This window comes from Callithrix jacchus, chromosome 12 (assembly GCF_049354715.1).
Source record: "Callithrix jacchus isolate 240 chromosome 12, calJac240_pri, whole genome shotgun sequence".
NCBI classification, from domain to species: Eukaryota; Metazoa; Chordata; class Mammalia; order Primates; family Cebidae; genus Callithrix; species Callithrix jacchus.
The window spans coordinates 88,954,905-88,977,931 of NC_133513.1; the positions used below are offsets into that span (position 1 = coordinate 88,954,905).

A 23,027-nucleotide genomic window follows, 5' to 3' on the forward strand; every position below is an offset into this window, starting at 1 on the left:
ATTAACATTGTATCCTGTATAGGAAAACAGTTGACTTTTGTATATTAACATTGTATCCTGTATAGGAAAACAGTTGACTTTTGTATATTAACATTGTATCCTGTAACCTTGCTGTAATCACTTATTAGTTCTAGCACTTTTTTGGTCAATGATTTGAGATTTTATGCATAGATAAATATGTTATCTGTAAACAAAGAAAACTTTATCACTTTCTTCTCAATCTGTATATATATATATTTTGCTTTTTTTGTTTTTATTTTCTCAATCTGTATTTTTTAAAATTTCCTTTCTTTGTCTTACTGAATTCCCTAGGCTTTTCAATATAATATTGAACAGAAAGTGGTGAGAGGGAACAATTTTGCTTCATCCCTGATTTCAGTGAAAAGCATCTACTTTACCATCATTAAGTATGATGTCAGCTATGGCAATGTAGATGTTCTTTATCAAGTTAAGAAGTTCTACTCTCTCCTAGTTTGCTGAGAGTTTTTATCATGAATAGGTATTGGATTTTGTCAGATGCTTTTTCTGCATCTATTAATATGACTATATAATTTTTCTTTTTTAGCCTGCTGATGTGATGGATATAACATTAATTGATTTTCAGGTACTGAATCAGCCTTGCGTAGTTTTTATAAATCCCATTGGTCATGGTGTCTTTTCATCAATTATAGTGATTTTTAGTGGTTATTTCTTCAAATACTGCCTCTCCAGCATTTTTATTCCTACTAGAACTCTGATTAGACATGTGTGGAAATTCTGAGTCTTTTTCTGTGTATTTTGCATCCTTTTCATTATTCTCATCTCTTCAACTTTCAATGCTGCACTCAGGAAATATTTTTGTATCTGTCTTTCACCTACTTTTTCATGTGTTTTTAATATTTAGTTTAATCTAGTTCCTAAGGTTTAATTTTCAATTACTATGTTTTTAGTTTTTTTGGAAACTCTACCTGGTACTTTGTCAACTTCTCTGGCCAGTTTTAATAGACTCTTGCATTTTAACCCTGAGGGAGATTTGCAATTTTTAACATAGATGATTAGATAGGATAGATTCAAACAGAAAGCACAAGTGCCATTGGGCTGAGACAAACAAATAGAAATTGAGAGATAAAGTATCAGAGCAGAGAAAATCAAGGACAGTAAATCCCAAACTTGCATGCCATCTTCCGTCAAGACATTTGCCAGTTGCTAAGGTTTACATGCACAGTAAAGTTCATGAAGCCATTATAAAAAGCATCTTTGAGACTAAAGAGCTGAACAGGGATTTAAGCATCTTTGGGGTGGTAGGGACACAGAGGTTCAAGTTAAAAAGATTGGCAAGGGTGGAAAAACTATCTAAATACCATAGACTTTTAGAAGATATCACAGAAAGCCATATCCTAGGAGTAAGGGCATAAAACAAAACAAACAAACCAAAAAAACGGAATCATCTTTAACAAAGCCTAAAACCAGGCCTATGTAGAATTAAGATAATCTACTTGTAGCATAGCCATCTGTCAGAAGAAAACTGACTTAGGAAGGAGAAAACATTATTTAAACCTTTTCTAGTCTTAATACACAAGGTCTGGCATTCAGTAAAAATTATGAGGGATGCTATAAGAAGGACCACATAATGAAAAAAACAAATTTAAAACAGATGGTGGTAATATCTTCATAGTTATTCAAATATTGAAGTTAGCAGACAGAGACTTTAAAATAATAATGATCCATTTTTAACTCCTGAACAGAAAGAAAAATATGTTTCTAAAAATGATGATTAAGATAGTCAATAGAACAAAGGGAAAGACAGAATTTCAGCTGACATTTGGAATCTATTTAAAATGTCAAATGGAAATTTTATAATTGAAAATAATCTATAAATAAAATTAAGTAAGTTGATATGTTTAATAGCAGACATGACACACTGAAACAGGATATTTTTAATTGGAAGATATATGAGTGGCAATTATCAAGATTAAAGCACAGAGAAAAGGATAGAAAATACGTAACAAAGATAAGAATATACAGAATGTGGTGACATTTCCTGACTTCTGTATAAATCTCAGAATAAGAGGAGAGAGAGAATAGAATAGTAGCAATATTTAGGAATATGTTGGCTGAGAATATTTTTCTACTGGTGAAACATATTAAACCACAGATTTGAAAATAACTATAGGTAAGATAAAATACAGACTATCATACTTGGGATCAGCATAGTCAAAGACAAAAAAATTATAAAAGCAACCTGAGAAAAATGAGATGTTTCTTTTAAATGGGCAATTGAGTGAGGGAAGCCAGATAAATAACTTTTTTCAATAGGATCAATGGAAGCCAGAAAACAATACAGCAATATCTTTAAGTTGTTGAAACAAATTATCCATAATGCTAGAATTCTACAACTGGCAAAAAAGTCTTCAAAATTAAAAAAATTAGAAAGCAAAATAAGGATATTTTTCAGGCAATAAAGTTGAAAGAATGTATTGCCAGCAGATTTTCACTAAGAGAAGTATTCAAGTAAATTGTTCAAAGAGAAAAGAATGGTCCCAGATGGAAGTAGAGAATACAAAAAGAAATAAAGAGTGCTGGGAAGAGTAAATATGTGGCTATATTACAGTGAATATTGACTTTATCAAATGACAAAAATAATGCCTTGGGCTTAAAATATTTATAAAATGAAATATATGACAACAGTAAGACAAATTGGTGGGGCGGGGGGGATGGATTTAAAATGTGTAAAGCAGCTGGGAGCAGTGGCTCACACTTGTAATCCCAGCACTTTGGGAGGCTGAGGTGGGTGGATCACCTGAGGTCAGGAGTTCTTGACCAGCCTGGCCAACATGGCAGAACCCCATCTCTACTACAAAAATTAGCCAGGCATGGTGGTGGATGCCTGTAATGAGAGCTATTCAGGAGTTTGAGAAAGGAGAATTGCTGAACCTGAGAGGTGGACATGGCAGTGAGCTGAGATTGTTTGCCACTGCCCTCCAGCCTGGATGACAAGAGCAAGACTCTGTCTCAAAAAAAATAATTAATTAATTAAATTATTATTACATGTGTAGAGCTCTTTCATTGAGAAGAAATAAAATTACTAATTTTATAGAGACTCTAATAAGTCAAGAATATATAATGCAAACACTAAATTTTGATTAAAGATTGTATAATAAACTAATAAGGGGAAAATAAAATAAAAATACTTAAGTCATCCAGAAAAAGACAATAATTAGCAAATAAACTAGCAAATAAATTAGGATTACAGGTGTGAGCCACTGCTCCCAGCTGCTTTACACATTTAAGATATGTCAGAGAAAAACATCAGAAGAATAAGATACCAAGGAAAAAAAAGAGAGAAAATAGATAAAGTGGGCCAGGTGCGGTGGCTCATGCCTGTAATCCCAGCACTTTGGGAGGTTGGGATGGGTGGATCATGAGGTCAAGAGAACGAGACCATCCTGGTCAACATGGTGAAACCCTGTCTCTACTAAAAATACAAAAAATTAGCTGGGCTTGGTGGTGCATGCCTGTAATCCCAGCTACTCAGGAGGCTAAGGCAGGAGAATTGCCTGAACCTAGGAGGCGGAGGTTGCAGTGATCCAAGATCGCGCCATTGTGCTCCAGCCTGGGTAGCAAGAGTGAAACTCCGTCTCAAAAAAAAAAAAAAGTATAAGAGAGTAGGGAATAAAGTGAACAGGCATTGTATATTGCGTAACATATTTGTATTGGAGTCCCAGCAAAGGAGAAGCAAGAGAATGGTACAGAAATAATTTTTGACGTTATAATGGCTGAGATTTCCCCAAAACTGAAAAGTGATCTCCAGGCTCAGAGATTTACACAGTGATTTTTGCCTCCTTGTTTTCTCCCCTCCCCCATACAGTTTCCTCCCACAATGCAGAGGACTAATCTGTATAACCAATAAAAGATGGCAGAAAGGATGGAGTGTGCTTTCCAAGGCTAGGCTATAAAAGACATTTCATCTTCTTTTATTACTTTAATTCACATGCCTTCATATTGAGAGGAACAATACTTGAGCTTTTACGAAAGAACCACTACACCCAAGAAGACTTACTTGCATCTGGACCTGATATAAAGTTTTGTACTTTGAGCTCATGCTGTAATGGATTAAAACTTTTGAGGGTGACTATTTTTTTATATGAAAGGGATAAGAATAATTAAGTTACAGAAGGTGGAATATGGTAGCTATCCACCAAGATGACCTCCATTGATTTCTGTTTCTTGGTATTAAACTCTTGGGTAGTCCCCTCTCAGTCTGAATACAGTTGGCCTCTGTAAGGGATACTTCTGAGACAACATAATAAAAGACAATGTGGCTTCCATCTTGTGTTCTTTTAGATCACTTGCTTTGGTAGAAATCAACTGCCATGCTATAGTCAACCAGCCCAATGGAGAAGTCCATGTGACACTGCATGGAGACCACCTGCTAATAGTCAGCACTGATTTGCCATGCGTGTGATAGGACACCCTGGAAATGGATCCTCAACCTTAGTCAAACCTTTAAATGACTGCAGTCTTAGCAAGCATCTTGATTGCTAGCTTATGTGAGACTCTGTGTTAAAAACACTTGGCTAATCTGCTTGTAGGTCCCTCCAACACAAACTCTATGAGATAATAAATGTATTTTTATTTTTTTAAGAGATGGAGTATATGTTGCCCAGGCTGGCCTTGAACTCCTCAGCTCAGAGATCTTCCTGCCTCAGCCTCCTGAGCATCCGGGACTACAGGCATGCATCACAGTGCCCAGCTTGATAATAAATGTTCATTGGTTTTATCTGCTAAGCTTTGAATGTAATTTTTGAATGCAGCTGTAAATAGCTAATAACATAATTTTTTCCCAAAGCTGGGATGGTTTTCCCCCAAAAAACACTACAAAGGATAAATATATGAAATGACATAAGAATGAAACTGCTAAAATCAAATACAGGGAAGTTTTTAAAAGCAAAATTCTGTTTGTATAAAGATTAAAAAACACATATTATCCTTAATGGTTTCAATGGAACAAAATTGAATAGATAGCTGTTACTCCTTAACAGAAACAATGACAGTCAGAGGCATCATAAAGTTATTTTTAATGTCATACAGGAGAATAACTGCCAACCTAGAATTTCATACCAAATGAAACTATCTTTCAGTAATGAAGGTGAAGTAAGTACATTTTCAAGAAAACAAAAACCTTATCACCAGCAAACTCACAGTAAAAGATCAAGTTTTTTTTTCTTTTTCTTTTCGAAGCAGAAGAGAAATGATCCTAGATGGAAGCCTGGGGTGGCAAGGTATCATGAAAGCAGGTAAAAGTAAATATGAATCAATTATGTCTATATATAGCAGTAAGAAAAATATCTATTGGGGATTACAATAGGGAGAAAATTAAAACACATGAACTAGGAAAGACGGGATTAAACTGAGTTAAAATGTTCTCTTCATTGACCAGAAAGAAGAATAAGTACTGATATACATTAGACATTAGTAACCATGGATAAATAACATAAACTATAATAAAGGACTTAAAGATAAGTAAAGAATAGATTCCTACAAAACTAATAAAGAATAATAAAACAGCCAATCAATTCAAAAGAAGAAAAGGAGAAAAATGATCATGGAAGAGGTAGAAAAAACAAAAAAAGAGTACATTTATGTTCACATATAGCCCTAATTATATTAAGTACAAATGACTGTATTGTCCAGCTAGGAGCAAACAACTTTCTTACTAGAAAGCGAAACTATGATTTGCTGTTTATAAGAAACACACTTTAATGAAAGAAAAACTTAAAAATAAAAGGTTATGTCATGTAACACTAACTTAAAGAGAGCTGATATAGACATATATCACTATCAGATAAAGTAAAATTCAAGAAAAAAATGTATAACAAGAAATAGAGTCCTATTTCATAAACATAAAACATTTATCAGGAAGATATAATAATTTTAAAATTATATGTTCATAAATAACATTGTCTCAAAACATATAAAGCAAAAGAATAGAACAACAAGGAAAAGAGACATCAACAACATACTGGGAGTTTTAAAGATACTTCTCTCAGTAAGTGAAAAAAAACAGACAAAAAAATGTTGAAAACCAATCAAGATATAAGAGCAAAAACAATGATTAAAGTGTACCTAAGAGACATACACAGCACGCTACACTCATTACCATGGGATACACATTCTTTTTCAAGAGCACATAAAATATTTCTATTTTTTTTTTTTTTTTTTTTGAGACGAAGTTTCGGTGTTGTTACCCAGACTGGAGTGCAATGGCACGATCTCAGCTCACCACAGCCTCTGCCTTCTGGGTTCAAGCAATTCTCCTGCCTCAGCCTCCCAAGTAGCTGGGACTACAGGCACGCACCACCAGGTCCAGCTAATTTTTGTATTTTTAGTAGAGACGGGGTTTCACCTTGTTGACCAGGATGGTCTTGATCTCTTGACCTCGTGATCCACCAGTCTCGGTCTCCCAAAGTCCTGGGATTATAGGCATGAGCCACCGCGCCCGGCCCAATATTTCTAAATATTGACCATATTCAAGGCTATACAAGAAATCTCAATACATTTCAAAGAATTGAAATTGTGGAATGCTGTTTCCTGATCACAATGGAACTGAGTTTGAAATTAAGACAAAACACACACACACACACACACACACACACACACACAAGTAAACAATAAAAGAGAAAAAGGAAATAAGCATCATGTATTTAGAAATTAAACCATACATGTCAAAATATCCCATGGATTAAAAAGAAATCACAATGGAAATTTAGAAATATTTTGAATTGAATGTTATTGAAAATACTGCAAATCAAAAACTGTAGAATGTAACTAAGGTAATGTTGGAGGGAAATGTATAACTTTGCATGAGTAAGAAAGGAGAATGACTGAAATCAGTTAAGGATTTTTTTCAAGAAGTTAGGTACAGAGTAACAAATTAAACCGAGGAATATAAAAAGAAGAAAAAATATAAATAGCGGAAGTGAATAAAATAGAAAACAAATATTAAAGAAGATCAACTTACCCAAAAGCTTGGTACCTTAAAATGACTTTTTAAAAAAGAAAAGGAAAAATCTCTGGGATAATGATTTTGAGAGACAGAAATCACAAATAATATCAGCGATTTATTAGGGGATATAAAAATATGTCCTACAGATGGGAAAATGATAAGATTGCATTGTCAGTACATTTGCCATTTAAGAAAAACTGAACAAAATATAGGAAAATATAACAATAAAATGGACACAAAACAGCTGGTGCTAGGATGGAAGGGGCTTTAAAAAAAGAAGAAGAAGAAACAGAATAAATGTACACAAAATGTATTTGCAACTCAATGATGCCACCATTGATACACTATTGACACATACTTTGTTTTGAAGATGGCACTTTCTAAAAATCATCAAATATTACTTCCTTTTTTATTTTTCATTTTAAATAAAATTTTAGCCATTTTTGGGGTCGTGCTTAGGTATTTTTAATACCTTATTTTTAGTTATTGCTTTAAAAATTGTATTTGAGTGATAGGCATGTTTAAAAATGTGTTTTGAATGCTGTTTTACAACATATGTTTTTAAGTCATTATGTTTGAAATGTGCTTAATATTTAGCTTTTCTATTTTAAAAATTCTATTAATCTTGGAAATTTTGAAGAAAATACCCATCTTCACTAATATTTCAATACCATATGAAATAAGATGCAATTCTTTTTTTTTTTTTTTTTGAGACAGAATCTCCTCCTGTTGCCAGACTGGAGTGCAGCGGCACAATCTCGGCTCACTGCAACCTCTGCCTCCAGGTTCAAGTGATTCTCCTGCCTCAGCCTCCCGAGTAGCTGGGACTACAGGCTAATTTTTGTATTTTAAGCAGAGATGGGGTTTCACCATGTTGGCCAGCATATTCTTGAACTCCTGACCTTGTGATCTGCCTGTCTTGGCCTCCCAAAGAATAAGATGCAATTCTATCTATATTGTTATTTTGCCCTAGTTTTACAATCTCTAGTTTGCATGGTATTGATTCTAGGAAATACGTTGAAACTTTATGTCTTGTGTTCGAGTTCTGTAAATATTTCATTTATCTATTGTCAGCTTAAGTGCAGGAGTATATAAATTAGTTTAAAATTGCTGATTTTGTTGCTAAAATCTTCTGTAGCCTCATGAATTTTTTAATCTGTTTGCCCTATCAGTTTCTAAAAAAGGTGTATTAAAATCTCCCTGTATGATTGTAGGTGTCTCAATTTTTTTCTTTTGTTAGATTTTTACTTTATAAATTCCAATCTTATGTTGTTAATTATAAGTTGATGATTGTGATACCTCATTTATTAGTAGTTCCTTTTATTATTACTGTGTAGTGACCATTTTTCATCCGTATTAAAGCTTTTGTCTTTAAATGATATTTTGGCTTCATATTAATATTTTTAACCTATTGTAACTGAACCAGACCAATCAGGTTCAACTTTTATGTTACAAAGTTGTGAATTGCTTTTCATTTGCTATGGACCTCCCAGGTTCAAGGTCATGGAAGCTGAGCATGCCCAGTGAACCAAGTGTGCAACCACTGGTGACACCTAAGTGCTCAGACCAAGGAACAGGGACTGAATTAAGAAGCAGACACCATTCACATCATGACTCCCAGTAGCACCTCATTGCAAGATCCAGTCGGATTACCCCTCATTACCCTATACTTTAAAAACCTGACCCAGGCTGAGCACTGGTGACTCATGCCTTTGATCTCAGCACTTTGGCAAGCTGTGGTGGGTGCATCACTTGAACTCTGGAGTTCTAGATCAGACTGGAGAATGTGGCAAAACCCAGCCCTACAAAAAAATATAAAAATTAGCCAGGCATGGTGGCATGCTTCTGTAGTCCCAGCTACTCAAGAGCCACACTTCAGCTTGAGCAACAGAGCGAGACCCTGTTTGAAAAACAACAACAACCAAACCAAACCAAAACAAAACAAAAACCTGGCCCAACCCCCAGCTTGAGGAAACAGGTTTGAGTGTTTCCTCTCCTGTCTATTTGCCAGTCCAGTCACAATAACCCTTTCGCGTTGCAAAAATCTCGTGTTTCTGTGTTTGGCTTTGTGTTGGGCGGGCAGACTGGCCCGGTTTGGTTTGGTAACGCCATCTTCCATAGTTTAGTATTTTCTTGGTTTATCTAACTTTTACTCTCAAACTTTATAGTTTCATTGTTTTCTCTTGTAAGCAACACAGTGATGGAATTTGTTTTTGGGATATATTCTGAGCATCACCTATCTGTCTCAATATGTAAGCTTACTCTGTTAAAATAAATGATTGATATACTTGAACTTTTGCTTACCACAATATTTACACTTACATTTTCTGTTTACCATCTTTTATCACTGTGTATTTATTTTTTCTTTCCTTAGATTGGATTGAAAATAACCATGTATTGTCTTTTGATTCCCCTCTTGGCTTAAAAGCTGTAAAATGTATTTCTGTTCTTTTAATAGGAACCCTTAATATTTGATGTACATAATTACGTATACATTTTTCTAACAATGTTTCTAATTACTCATTTTTTTTTTTTTTTTTTAGTCAGAGTCTCAATCTGTCACCCAGGCTGGAATGCAGTGGCTCAATTTAGGCTCCATCTCTTGGGTTCAAGTGATTCTCCTGCCTCAGCCTTCCAAGTAGCTGGGATTACAGGTGTGCACCATCAAGCCTGGCTAATTTTGGTATTTTTAGTAGAGACAGGGTTTCACCATGTGGGCCAGGCTGGTTGAACTCCTAACCTCAAGAGATCCATCCACCTCGGCTTCCCGAATTGCTGGGATTACAAGCGTAAGCTGCTGCACTAGATTTGGGATGACTCAATATTTCTATCTTTCTTGTGAATACCACATGACTTTTATCTATCGAGCATCAAGACCAACTCCAAACCTTGTAATTGTTGCATAGCATTTTAGCTGCAACTTTTCTCAAAGATTAAAACATGTTTTCTTGAAGAGTCCATTAATTTTCTCACATATTTTTCAGTTTCAGAACTCAACATTTTTGTTATATTTCATGCTTTTCCTCTTGATTTACTTACCTTCTGACTGAAGTTCATTATTTAATATTCCTTTGCAGAGAATATGTGGAGGTAAATTTACTTAATCCTTAGATGATGGCAAATATCTTTATTTTGCCCTCATAATAATAGTTCAGCTAGGTATGAAATCTTATATACAGAAATTTTATCTCACCACTTAAAAAAATTATGATGTTGTCTTATAGTATCTATGATGTATTGAAAAAATCTGTTTTTGTCGTCATTGTTGTTTTGAGATGGAGTCTTGCTCTGTTGCCAGGCTGGAGTGCGGTGGCTCAATCTCCACTCACTGCAACCTCCGTCTCCCAGGTTCAAGTGATTCTCCTGCTTCAGCCTCCTGAGTAGCTGGGACTGCAGGCATGTGCTACCACATCCAGCCAATTTTTGTATTTTTAGTAGAGATGGGGTTTCACCATGTGGCCAGGATGGTCTCAATCTCTTGACTCTGTGATCCACCCACCTTGGCCTCCCAAAGTGCTGGGATTACAGGCATGAGCCACTGTGCCCAGCCAAAAATCTGTTTTAGTTTAATTCTATTGTATTTCATCTGTCTTTTCTTGCTGGTGATTTAAAAAAGAATTAGCTTTACTTTTTAAAATTTTTGTAATTTTACTATGGTATGTCCAGGTATTTTTTTTTATCCTACCCAGTGCTTATAGCACATTTTCAAATGGGGATTCTTTTCATGTTTGTAGTTACAATTTTTTTTAATTTTTAATTTTTGTGGGTACATAGTACATGTATATATTTTAGTGGTACATGAGATATTTTGATACAAGCATGCAATTCATAATTACATCATGGAAATTGACATATCCCTCCCCTCAAGCATTTTCCTTTGTGTTACCACCAATCCTATTACACTCTTGTAGTTATTTTTAAATGTGCAATTAAGTTATTATTGACCATAGTCCTTCTGTTGTGCTATCAAATACTAGGTCTTGTTCATTCTTTCTCACAATTTTTTTTGTACCCATTAATCATCACCACCTCCCTGCCATCCCCGCTACCCACCCAGCGGAAACTCACACAGTGTTTTCTTCAATTCAGAAATATGCTCAGCCTTTATCTCTTCCAATACTGTTTTTCTTCCATTAACATGCTTGCATGCACTCCTATAACAGGTGTATGTTGAAAACACTCACCCTCAATCTATTCTCCATGTCTATTAAAAGCTCTTTCATGTGTTTTAATGTATTTGTTTCTTCTTACTGCATTTCAGAGAAATTCCTTAGGGCTATTTTCACATTGATTCTCTTTATTATAACCACTGTAGGCTTTATTCCACCTGTTAACTTATAATATTTCAAGGGCTATATTTCTTTATTTCCAAGATTTCTAATTGTAATTCTAATGCATTGTTTTAAAATATACTCTACTTGTGCTTCATTTCTGCCTGCTTCTTTATTCATTGCTTGTTGTTTTTAATAACATCTTTCCTTCATTTACCTTTTTGTAAGGCAGTTTAGTTTCTTCTGCAGTGAACTTATGTTCTAAAGTTTGATTTTATTGGCTACTTTAATAGCATTAGATTACTTTATGGGGTTTGAAGTTGAATTTGCAAGGTCAATTTAAGTAGAAAGTTCCCCCCACCTCCTTCCTTCCCTTCCTTCCCTCCTCCCTTCCCTTCTTTCCCTTCCTTCCTTCCTTTCTCTTTCCCTCCTCCCTTCCCTCCCCTCCTTCCCTCTCTTTCCTTCCTCCCTTCCTCCCTCCCTCCATTCCTCCCTTCCTTCCTTTCCTTCTCCCTCCCTTTCCTTCCTTCTCCTTTCCTTTCTCCATTCCCTTCCCTTCCCCTTCCCTGTCTCACTTCCCTTCCCCTTCTCCATTCCCTTCCTTTCCCTTCTCCTTTCCTTTCTCCATTCCCTTCCCTTCCCCTTCTCCATTCCCTTCCCCTCTCCCTTCCCTCTCCTTTCCCCTCTCCCTTCCCTTCTCCCTTCCCTTCCCTTCCCTCTCACTCTTGCTCTCTGCTCACTCTTCCCCATTTAGTTATTTTGAATTTGTCTTTCTCAGCCTACCCCAGTCCCACAGGGTGGAACAAGATTTCATATTACGGATCACAGGCTTCTGTTCTAGAGTAAACGAGGTTAACACAGTTCCCCAGAAAGCCAGTGGATAATTTTGCTTTGTTCCTGGTACTTCCTTTTTCTTTTATTCTGAGATTCTCTTACACTTTCTCCTGACTTATACTTCCTATTATATGATTTCTGAGTTTTATTCTTTCTTGGTTTACTGCCTTAATTTTAGTGAAGCATTACCTTTTTGGGAAAAAGTGGAAGAGAAGTAAGTTTTAGAGTATTTCCCTTCCTAAAAATGTCTTGATTCTACTCTTATGTTTAATTGTTTAATTTGCCTTAGAATTTAAAGGTATTACTCCATTGTTGTCTAGTTATTTGTGTAATTGTTGAGAAATCTGATTTTATTTTTATGTATAATCTTTTGCATGTGACCTCTCTTTTCTCTCTGAAAGATTTTAGGCTCCTTATATCCTGATGTTCTAAAATCTATACTGATACATCTTAGTGTGGTCATTTTGGTGATGAAATTCAGTATAGAAAGTGATATTCTCCAGTTCTAGGGCATTTTGTTGTATTTGTTTAATAATTTCTTCTCATTTCTCTTCTCTGAAAAGAGGAGCTCCTCTTACCTGGATGTTAGGTTTTTATTTTTTTATGTTTTCTATTAGTTATGGTGAATAACGATGCTGTGAATACAGTGTACAAATATCTCCTCATGATTCTGCTGTTAATTCTCTAAGGAATATACCCAGAAGTGAACTTGCTGGATCATATGGTAATTCCATTTTCACTATTTACATAAAATGTATTTTTCCATCTTTTCACATTCAACCTATTTGTGTCTTTGAATCTAAAGTGAGTCTCTGGTGGACAGCATTCAGTTGGATAGTATATTTTTATTTATTCTGCCAATTTCTGTCTTTTAATTAGAGAGTTTATATTTAAAGTAATTACTGAGAAGGAGGAACTTTGTTGGGTCATTTTGCTTTGTTTTTTATATGACTCATAGCTTTCTTTCCCTCATTTCCTGCCTTACAGTTTTCTTTTAACTTTAGTTGACTTTTTATAGTGAAATGTTTTAATTCCCTTCTCATTTCTTTTTGTGTGTATTCTATAATTATTTTTGTGGTTACCATGGGGATTATATTTAACATCTTAAAGTTATAACACTCTAATGTGAATTTATACCAGATTAACTTCCAATAGCATGCAAGAAGTCTGCTCCTTTACAGCTCCATGCCCGCCTCTTTTTATTGCTGATGTCACAAAATTACATCTTTATATATTGTGCATCCAAAAACATAAACTAGTAACTGGTTTTTAAAATTCATTAGTCTTTTAAATTATGTAGAAAATGAAATATGGACTTTCAAACCAAAGTTATAAGAATACTGGCTTTTAGACCAATAATTGTTTTTTAATTTATTAGTCTCTTAAATCACATAGAAAACAAAAAGTGGAGTTACAAGTCACTGTTAGCCTGGTGCAGTGGCTTATAGCTGTAATCCCAGGACTTTAGGAGGCTGAGGATGGCAGGTAGCTAGCTTGAGCCCAGGAGTTTGTGACCAGCCTGGGAATAATGGCAACACTCCATCTCTACAAAAAATACAAAAAAAATTAGCCAGGCATGGTGGCATGTGCCTGGCAGTCCCAGATATTCTGGAGGCTGAGGTGGGAGGATCACTTGAGCCTGAGGTTGAGGTTGCAATGAGCTGAGATTGCACCACTGCACTTCAGCCTGGGCCAGAGTGAGACCCTCGTCTTAGAGAACAAACCAAGGAAAACCCGTTATTGTCATTATAGAACTAGTTTTAATAATTGTCCATGTATTTATTAATATCTTTATGTTTTCATATGACTTTGATTCACTGTCTAGTGTCCTTTTATTTCAAACTGCCGGAACTTTCTTTAGCATTTCTCGCAGAGCAATTTTTGTTTTGTTTTGTTTATTTTTTCCCTGTGATTGTGCCATAGTTTCCCATTTCTTGTATGCTTTGTGATTTCTTCCTTGAAAGTTGGCCACTGGAATCTAATAATGTGGCAACTGATAATCAGAGTCCTCCCCCTTCCCCTGGGTTTTGCTGTTTTATGTTGTTTGGGTTTTGGTTGTTGTAGGCTGTACCCATGCCAAGCCAAGGATCAACCTAAGATCTAAACCTAGGGTCTCCTCAGGTGTTTTCTAAGCCTGTGTCTTTCCCTGGGCATGTATAGTGACGTTCTTATTTACCCTGGATATGCAGTTTCCTTTGAATGTCCTACTATTTAATGTTTGGCTCCCAAAAGGGCAAAAAGGAAAATGAAAGGAAGGAAAGAGGTGCTGGCCCTTTAAGTCTCCTGGAAGTTGCTTCAGCTGGAGTGGGAGGGACTTGCCACCTTGGAGGAGGGGTGGGATAATGGTGGTGCAACAATGGCTGACCACGTCTGTGTGGGCACTTCTAGGATCAGAAGTGGCAATCAGCAGTCAGAACACAGATCCCCAGTATTTGGAGGATGAATACTTGGTCCTTACTGCCACCATGTCCCAGCAAGCTGCAAGCAAGGGACTATAGGAACAAGTGCACAGCTGCCTGGCTGGAGGCGACAGGGTGGGGGATGGCAGCTATTGCAGAGCTATGAGCTGAAATTGACAGAAAGGGCAATTTACCCTGCAAGCCTTCTATAGATGCCAGAGTTCCAAAGTAGTTACATCAGACATACCCTGCCAGTACCACTTGTTGACAGATTCCTGGTGCTTCCTATGTTGCCATCTTCCCAGAATCCTCTCCTAAAAACTTTCTTCTTAAGTCTTTTTTGTTTTGTTTTGTTTTTTGGAGGGGAAGAAATTTTATCTGTATCCCATGAGTTTTATTAGTGTCTTTCATTATTAATTTTTAAATTAATCTTTCTGTGTCAATAATTGTATAGGTCCAGTCCTTACTCCCTTTCCTGTTTAGCAACTTTTTGAATTCGTTTGTCAGACTTCGAGCTAGTAGCGGGAAGTCAATAGTTTCTATTTTTCAGTTACTCAGCTGCCTGAGGAGGTTGGGGAGTTGGAAGAAGAAAAAGGGAGTGAGGTAATTTCTGTCTACATAGGGACATTTTTCATTTAAATCTGTTGAATCTCTGCATTTTGTCCAAAAGGTCAGTACCTTTTGCCACATCCCTGCTTTCTTGTCTTTAAAGAACATTTGTCGTCTTGATGACAGGATCAGTTAAAGTGAAGACCTATGACTTGTGGACATATATGAAATGTGGTCTTACACTTCTTCTGTAAATATTTCAGCATGTATCTCTAAATGATAAACTTTAAAGACATAATAACACATAAATTACATCTAAAATTAACAAAACAATATAATCAAATATTCTGTTTTCAAATTTCCAGTTGTCTCATACATGTCATAAATGTGTTTTTGTCTGTTTTCGTGAATCAAAATCCAAGAAACTTCCACGCATAATGATTGATTGATACATAATTTAAGTCTCCTAATCTATAGGTTTTCTCTTTCATCTCTTTTGAACTTTTTGTTTGGTTGAGAAAACAGGTCATCTGTCATATACAGTTTCACAAAGTTCACAGTTGATTTTGCTCATTGTGTAGTTTAGTATATTCCTCTGACCTCTGTAATTCTTGTGAATTGTTAAGACTATAGGCACTCTTGTTTTTCCATAATGTCTGGTTTTCTCCCATTTTTTGTGACATTGACAGATGTCAAACATTTTTATATGCCAACCAAAAGTTATCCATCCTTCCTGCAGGCTAATGAGAACTACTATTTTGCTCAGTTGTCAATTTGCCCTGTCCCAGGGTATAAGTCATGATTGACTTGAGTCAATTACAACAATCCTGTTTTTCTTTGCCATCAATTTGTTCTAGAGATGAGTATGTGATTCCATTTTGGCAAATGAAATATAAGAATTTCATTAAACAAGGTTTTTCTCTCCGGTAAAATTTGAAAGAGTATGAGAAGAAATACCTTTTTTTGCTTTTTTCACTTCTTCCTGCTTAAGATACAGCTGAGGGAAGATACAATGCCTGGTGCTATGACAGCTACATGATTTCAATCTGATTCTTGGTCTGTATAAGTGGTCTTTTTATCTCTGGAAACTTTTAGAAGTTCCACTTTGATATTCTTCAATTTCTTTATAATGTATCAGGGGTTTTTTTTTTCATTATGTCTCTTGCTGGACACCCCATGAACCACTTAAAGAAAACTTTTATTCAAGTATTTTCTCTTCTTCTCTCATGTGGGCCTTCCCATTTTCAGATATTGGCACTTCTACTACTGACTCCACATTGCTAGTCTTTTCATTGACTTTCTTTTAATATCTTTTTATGCTTTCCTGAATTATTATAAGAAAGTTCTTCAATCTGTTCTTACAACTCACTAAGTTGTTCTTTAATTGTAGCCATCTTGTTATTTAACCAGCAATTGTGTTATTTCAACTGCTATATATATACAGTTTCATATATGATATATATAGATGTAAATATCTATATATATCCATATATATATAGATACTTATATATGTCCATATTTTTGCAGTGATTTCTTGTTCTTGCTTTATATGCTAATATATTCTCTAATTTCCTTAAGTGTGTGTTTGGTTTTATATCTTTCTTCACGTGTCTTGGGAACTGGTGTTCTCCTTTTGGATAATGTGCATTTAGGTCAGGTTGAAAACCAGGCCCTAGCTAGTGTATGAGCTTAAAAAGACAGGAATAAAAGAATCCTAGAGCTGAGAGACCAGCTATCACAAAACAACTGCTAATTACTGTTGCAAATCCACCCATTCCAATATCTCATCACAAGCAATGTGTAATTCCAATTTGCTGATTAGCTTGTTCCTGCTTTTCCTTTTTTTTATTAAAGAATTGTTTAGTTTCTCTGAACAGTAAGCAAGCAAGGGAGATCAAACATCTCTAAGATTATTTACTCTCAGTAGATGAGATTTTTCAGCAGTTTTCCTTCATCATTGTAGTGACCATACAATTATCATCCAAACAGAAAGCTTTTGATTATGAAAGAGAGAGAAAGCTAGGGAAAATAATTATATAGCAGGACTTTCCCAGATGAACCAGGTTGTATGATCCCTTTGCTCAATATTGATACTCAATCTTGTGTGTGAGAATGGGGACAGATCATGGATCCTTTGGTACTTGGTTGGCATTCCAAAATGTTTATTGAACTCTGGGCCACTCTTGCAATTTACACTGTGACAGCATCATCTGTCTCCTCCATCTGGCTGAGATGTTCTGAAATCTATTTTCATATCAATCCTAGCTGTGTAATTGTATACTTTTATGTTCATCCACATGCTCTCCTCTGTGTTTTCAGCCTCTAATTAATACTATTCCACATAATATGTAAAGCTCTTGTACAGAGCTTTTCCTCCTTCCTTGCATTTAATTATTTCCTCTTAAATTAGGCTCTTATCATTGCAATATTACATTTTTAAGTCCTATTTTGTACTAACTTTCCAGGGTTGCCTCACCATTCTAAAGTTTCCTAATGCCAACAGGAATAAGGCATGCAAAACTAAATGAGCCAATGAGTTATTGGATCTTTTTTATTCATTTCATGATTGTTTCTCACTCACTCCATCAGACATTCTAGGACATACTGCTAAGACCTACCGTCCTCCACACCCCACACTTCTCCAACAGACATTGACAAAACATGGACACCAACATTAATACAACGTAATGACTTCTGTGACATTACATATATAGTATTATTAAGGCATACACTGATTAAAACAAGAAAACAATCTGGGGTTTTTTTTTAAGGGAAGAGTTAGAGAAATTTGCAGGTGGATGTTACTTGGAAATTTTAGAGCAACGTAATGAGTCATAATAATCTACTTTTGCAAAGTTCTCAAGTATAATTTATTGATGTTAACATAGTCCATGTGGCACTGGTCTCACACAAATCAGATTTATCTTTTAAAACACTTTAGACAAAAAACCAAATTAATCTCCACAAACAAAAAGAAAAACTCTATACTTGTTTATTCTTTTAAAACTTTAAATAATAAAATGTTCTATGTGTATAAAAGAGAATATAAAGGAGGATATATAACCTATATGTGTACCAGGTTTGTTCTTAGATGTAATTAACAAGTATTCCACTTAATTCTTTTTCTTTTTCTAAGGACTTGAATTAACTGTACTATCTATTATCTTGCCCTCAGAATGCAGAGATTCTTAGGAAGAATTTGATGTGATTAGGGGTGGGGAGAGGTACCCTAAAATACTTAGGTAAAACCAATATAGTTTATACAGTTCATTTTAATGTTCTTTATGGTTGAATATAATATCCATGAAAAGAACTAAGAAAGAGGGACTATACTTTCATTAAAACTTAATAAAAATGTCTTGGTCATCTAAGAAGTGTGAATTGAGAGGAAACTGGCAGGGATGTCAACCTAAAGAAAAATCTTTCTCATCCTCTGTTACAGTGTCTGAAATCTCATCTTTAGAATTGCTATGTTGGATCATAAAATCTTTTAAATATTCAAGAAAATTTCATTGAACTGATGGCCCTCCACGAAGAATCATGTCTTATTTATTGTTAGCAGTTTCATGGCACATAATAGATATTCAAGAAAATGTCTGCTGAATAAATATTAAATAACAAAATTGAAAAGAACATTGGGAAGGATAATAGTTAAAAGCTCAATTAACACTTAAGTGATAGATTGCCACAAGTAATTAAACCATAATATCTTTGACCAAGGTGTGTAACCTTTATGCTGTATCACCCAGGCTCTTTGTATCTCTTTTTTTTTCCCAATTCTGGTTGCACTTGATTATATTGTTAGGGGTAGAGAACCTGGGTGTGAGTTCAGAGATCAGCAAAAAGAAAAGAGACATTTTAAAGAGACTCTTGCTATCCAAATTACTGTTATTTAATCTTCTAATTATGATCATAGTGCTTATGATGTACCAACCAATCTATGTCTTAAAAGCATGTTTACATTTTTTGTAAGAGCAAATATAAGCTTGTTGGTATGATTTACAGGCGAGAATCCCTAGAGAGAAATGTAATTTCCATTTATATATTATTTTTAGGAGAAAATTTCACTGTCTTAAAGTGAACTGCTTTATGACACAGTGTCCATGAATCGTACGTTTATTTTTTTATTCTTCCATCTCAGCCCCCTGAATTGATGAGATTATAGGCACAAGCCACTGCACCTGGCATCGCTTGTGTATTGCAAAGCAGAAAGAAGTTTGTAATCAAGATGGAAACTTCATTACAATCACCACCACCATCACTTTTATCATTTCCATTACAGTCTTGGTGCAATGGTGTTGAATTCTCTCTTCAATTTATCAAACAACATGTAATGGGTTAGTTACATGTTCCACAGCTCTGAGAAGCTCAGAGGTTAAATGCTGTCAGGTAGTAAGCAGTAGTAAGGTCTTCAGAGGGATCAACTATTTAAAGCATTAATCTAAATGCCCTATCACCACTAACTATCCTTCTCAAGTAAAAAAGTATTCCAAATTCCTTTCCTAAGCTTTGATTCAGCCTTCTCCCTTTGTAACTTTTTCTCCCTTTTAATCTTCTTCCCTTCCTTCATAATTCAGTCTCCTCTCTCCTCTTCTCCCTCACCACCCCCACCCCTCCTTTTTCCTCTTGCTAACCTGTAAGGAGATCAAGAGAAACCTTTCAGGTTTTGAACATAGAGATTAGCAAGAAAAAAAGGTGATGTGAATGGTGGAAGAGGTGATATGAATGGTGGAAGAGAAAGGGGAAGAGGTAAGGTAAGACTAACATTTTAATTTGCTTTAACTTTCTCCAATTCCTCTATAACATAAATGCAGGTTTGCAAGATTTTGTAGGTGAACACATATGTAGAAGTAAAAATAAAGTTATAATGTGAATAGTGCAGAGGAGGGAGTGATGACATATCTTAATCTGAAAAACAAAAACGACATCAAAACACAGAACAAACAACTCCGCCCATGTTCCCAACTTATATCATTTTTTAGTATTTAAAAAAAAAATCCTGGCTGGGCACAGTGGCTCTTTCTTGCCTGTAATTCCAGCACTTTGGGAGGCCGAGGTGGGTGGATCACGAGGTCAAGAGATTGAAAACATCCTGGTCAACATGGTGAAACCCTGTCTCTATTAAAAATACAAAATTTAGCTGGATTTGGTGGCTCATGCCTGTAGTCCCAGCTACTCAGTAGGCTGAGGCAGGAGGATTGCTTTAACACTGGAGGCAGAGGTTGTGGTGAGCCGAGATCGTGCCATTGCACTCCAGCCTGGGCAACAAGAGCGAAATTCTGTCTCAAAATAAAATAAAATCCTGTTCTCTCTCTTTCTGCTGTAATGTGTGTGCATGTTTGGCCTCCATGTTAATGAGGTCCTGCAGAGAGATGGGTGATGCACAATGTGGAATAAAATCAACTTTGTAAACTTGTTCCTCATTCCATAATGGCATCCCCTTTGGTATTTACAGAAGATTTCTCCTTGTGTGCTTTACACAATAAGTATGACTGTGAGTTTCCACTCATCAATCTTACATTTGGCTATGGGTTGACATTTTCAAAAGCCCACTCTAAGAAAATGAAAAATATATATCATATATATATTTAAAAATTTTTAAAAAGATTAGATTGTAAACGCCATAGAAGCTACTTAAGAAAATGTGGAATATTAGGAAAAAAAAGAAGTGAAAAATCTGATCATAGTTTCACTTTTAATTTATTGTGTATCCTTCCGTGCCAAGGTTTTTTGTTGTTGATTGAATATTGGCTGCCACTCATCCCCGTTCCCCCTTTTTAAAAGGAAGGAAATTTATGTAGAAAGGGAGGTATCAATTAATAGGTTGGATTTCTAAAGGACAGAAGAGTCATACTGGCCTTTGGGGTAAAACCAACCATATTAACTGACCTTTGTTCAGCCCTGTTGTTGTGAGATATGGGAAGTATTCCTTTGAAGGGGATGAGGGCCTCCTTCATTGTAAAGACAGTTTAAAGATAAATTACTCAATAGGTACATGTTTGGAATTCAATATGTCTTCTAGAGCTACTGGCGGCAGCTTCTTTTGTTGACATGGGCTGCAATAGTTGCTGAAACCCGCTAGTCAGAAGCAAGGGGTGGGGAGGCGCCATTTGCTAAACCGGAACTGGTTAAAATCTCAGGGTGGAGACCATTACCAGTCAGCAAGGGCTTGTCAAGTGCATACAGTTCCTGCTCCTGGTGTCTACTTTGGGGAGCACAGAGTGGACGTTTGTCTGCCATTCCACTGGCAGTAGGATCAGCAGCTGCTGGTGAGCAAAGTAGCAGTGGGTCACTGGAGTGGCGCGCGCCGGGGCCGCAGGCTAGGTGGAGAGGTCAGCGGCGAACCCAGCTCCATGGCCTAGTCTCGTCAGGCCGCGCGCGAACCTTGCCGGCCTCCGTTCTCTTCCGCTTGTCTCAGGTGCAGCGCAGATCCCTCCGCCGTAGCGTGCGCTCCCGGTAGCACTGCGATCAGCTTTTCGGCAATACCCGGATGGAAGTGTAATGGCCGCCATCAGGGACTCGCAGGCAATGGGGACTGCGACAGGTACTCCCCGTGAGCGGGACTGCCCAGACCTTTTAGGATGCCGGGACTTCTAGCGGGCCAGCCAGCAGGCAAAGGACGAGTTTTTGGGGCGTCAGGGTTCCCCAGACAGGTCCAGGAATCCGCCTCATGTGAGAGGAAGCGCCAGTTAAATAGTCCCGGCCATTCAGCGCTTCCGCCTAACTTGCCGCAAAGTTTTCCTAGAGAAGTCGGGGATTTTCTAGCCCAGCGCTTTTGCAGCCTGCTAGAGCCGACGCGTACTTTCTTAACCTGGGCTTGCTTTACGTCCGGTTTTTCGAACTTTACACTCGCCTACATTCTAGGAGCTGGGCGGGAGTGCGAGACGGTGTGCCTCCGCGCTCCCCGCGGGGCAGCGGAACCCCGGAGGAAGGGGCGGATCGGGCGCGGTGTTTGGGGCGAAGCTGGGCGCGCGGCGCTCGAAGCACTCAGTCGGCGGGTTTCGTGGTTGGTGGAGACAGCAAGGGCACCCCGCAGACCGCACCCCTCGAGCTATAGGTTCGCAGGCCCTACTCGACGGCGACCCTATTGCGGGCCCAGCCTATGGTCATTGGGGGCCATTTCTTGCAGAGATGCCCAGCTCCCTGACGCGCTCGCTCTTCTCCAGAGTTGGCCAAAGGTGCTCTTTCCCCGCAGACCCCAACCACACCCAGTGGCAGATGGGTTTCTTTGTAACTGGCTTTCTCACATGTAGGGTCCATTTTGACTCTTTTCTTTACATGGTGTCCTCTTTGTCAAGTAGAGTCTCTTCCTAGGTGGCTGTGGTAATTGAAAAGCATATAGAGTGAATGTATATAAAGAAAAATGTTTTAATTCTTAAGTGGACCGATCAAACAGATGTAGCTTTAAAGTTCAGGATACAACAGTTAAGACTCAGTTTTCCTTTTAGGTTTAAATTTGAGAGCAAGTAGTGTATGTGAGCTGCTTTAGTGCAAACATTGTTGAGTATGTTGTCAAACGTCTAAAAAAAACACTAAAAAAAAGTCAGTGTTCAAGGAATTCATAAGAATGTTGAAGTTTGTACAGTTGTCATTGTCACGGTGATAAAACATGAAGACACCAAACCGCCAGGATAGGAATTCTATTAATTGGAAAGCGTATATTAGATCTAGTTGCTGGTGCTTTTTAAATTGCTTTTTCTGCAGCAAAGGGTCTGATTTAAGTGTATGCTAAGGTTGGTATCCTCAGGTTTAATAGATATAAAACATTTAAATTGATTCAGTGAAATTTCCTAACATTTTCAGAGTTTAACTGAAAATTTATAATGCATTCACTATCTTTCAGCAAAATTATCTTTTCTGAAATTTTTAGAGACATTGCGCTCTGTTAACACTTTGAGGGTGTTGGGATTTCCTGGGGAAGGTAAGCATAGTGGACAATGTTGATTTTTGCTATAAAAACTATAAATTAGATCATCCCCAGATATAGAA

General features: G+C 36.7%; 1 protein-coding gene across 20 annotated transcripts in view; it reads left to right on the forward strand.

The window, feature by feature from the left end:
* The window catches only part of ZNF518A (zinc finger protein 518A), a 118,704-nt gene that overhangs the window by 19,592 nt on the left and 76,085 nt on the right, over positions 1-23,027 (forward strand). For 10 of the 20 annotated variants that reach the window (XR_013525024.1, XM_078346147.1, XM_078346151.1 and 7 more), the window contains exon 1: positions 21,517-21,582. The exons of 1 other annotated variant lie outside the window; for it this stretch is intronic. The gene's annotated coding sequence lies outside the window, so the exon portion shown is untranslated. Of the gene's footprint in view, positions 1-21,181; positions 21,308-21,516; positions 22,217-23,027 lie in introns of those variants that run through there. 9 more of the 20 variants (XM_035268604.3, XM_078346152.1, XM_078346146.1 and 6 more) reach the window with 3 other exon arrangements.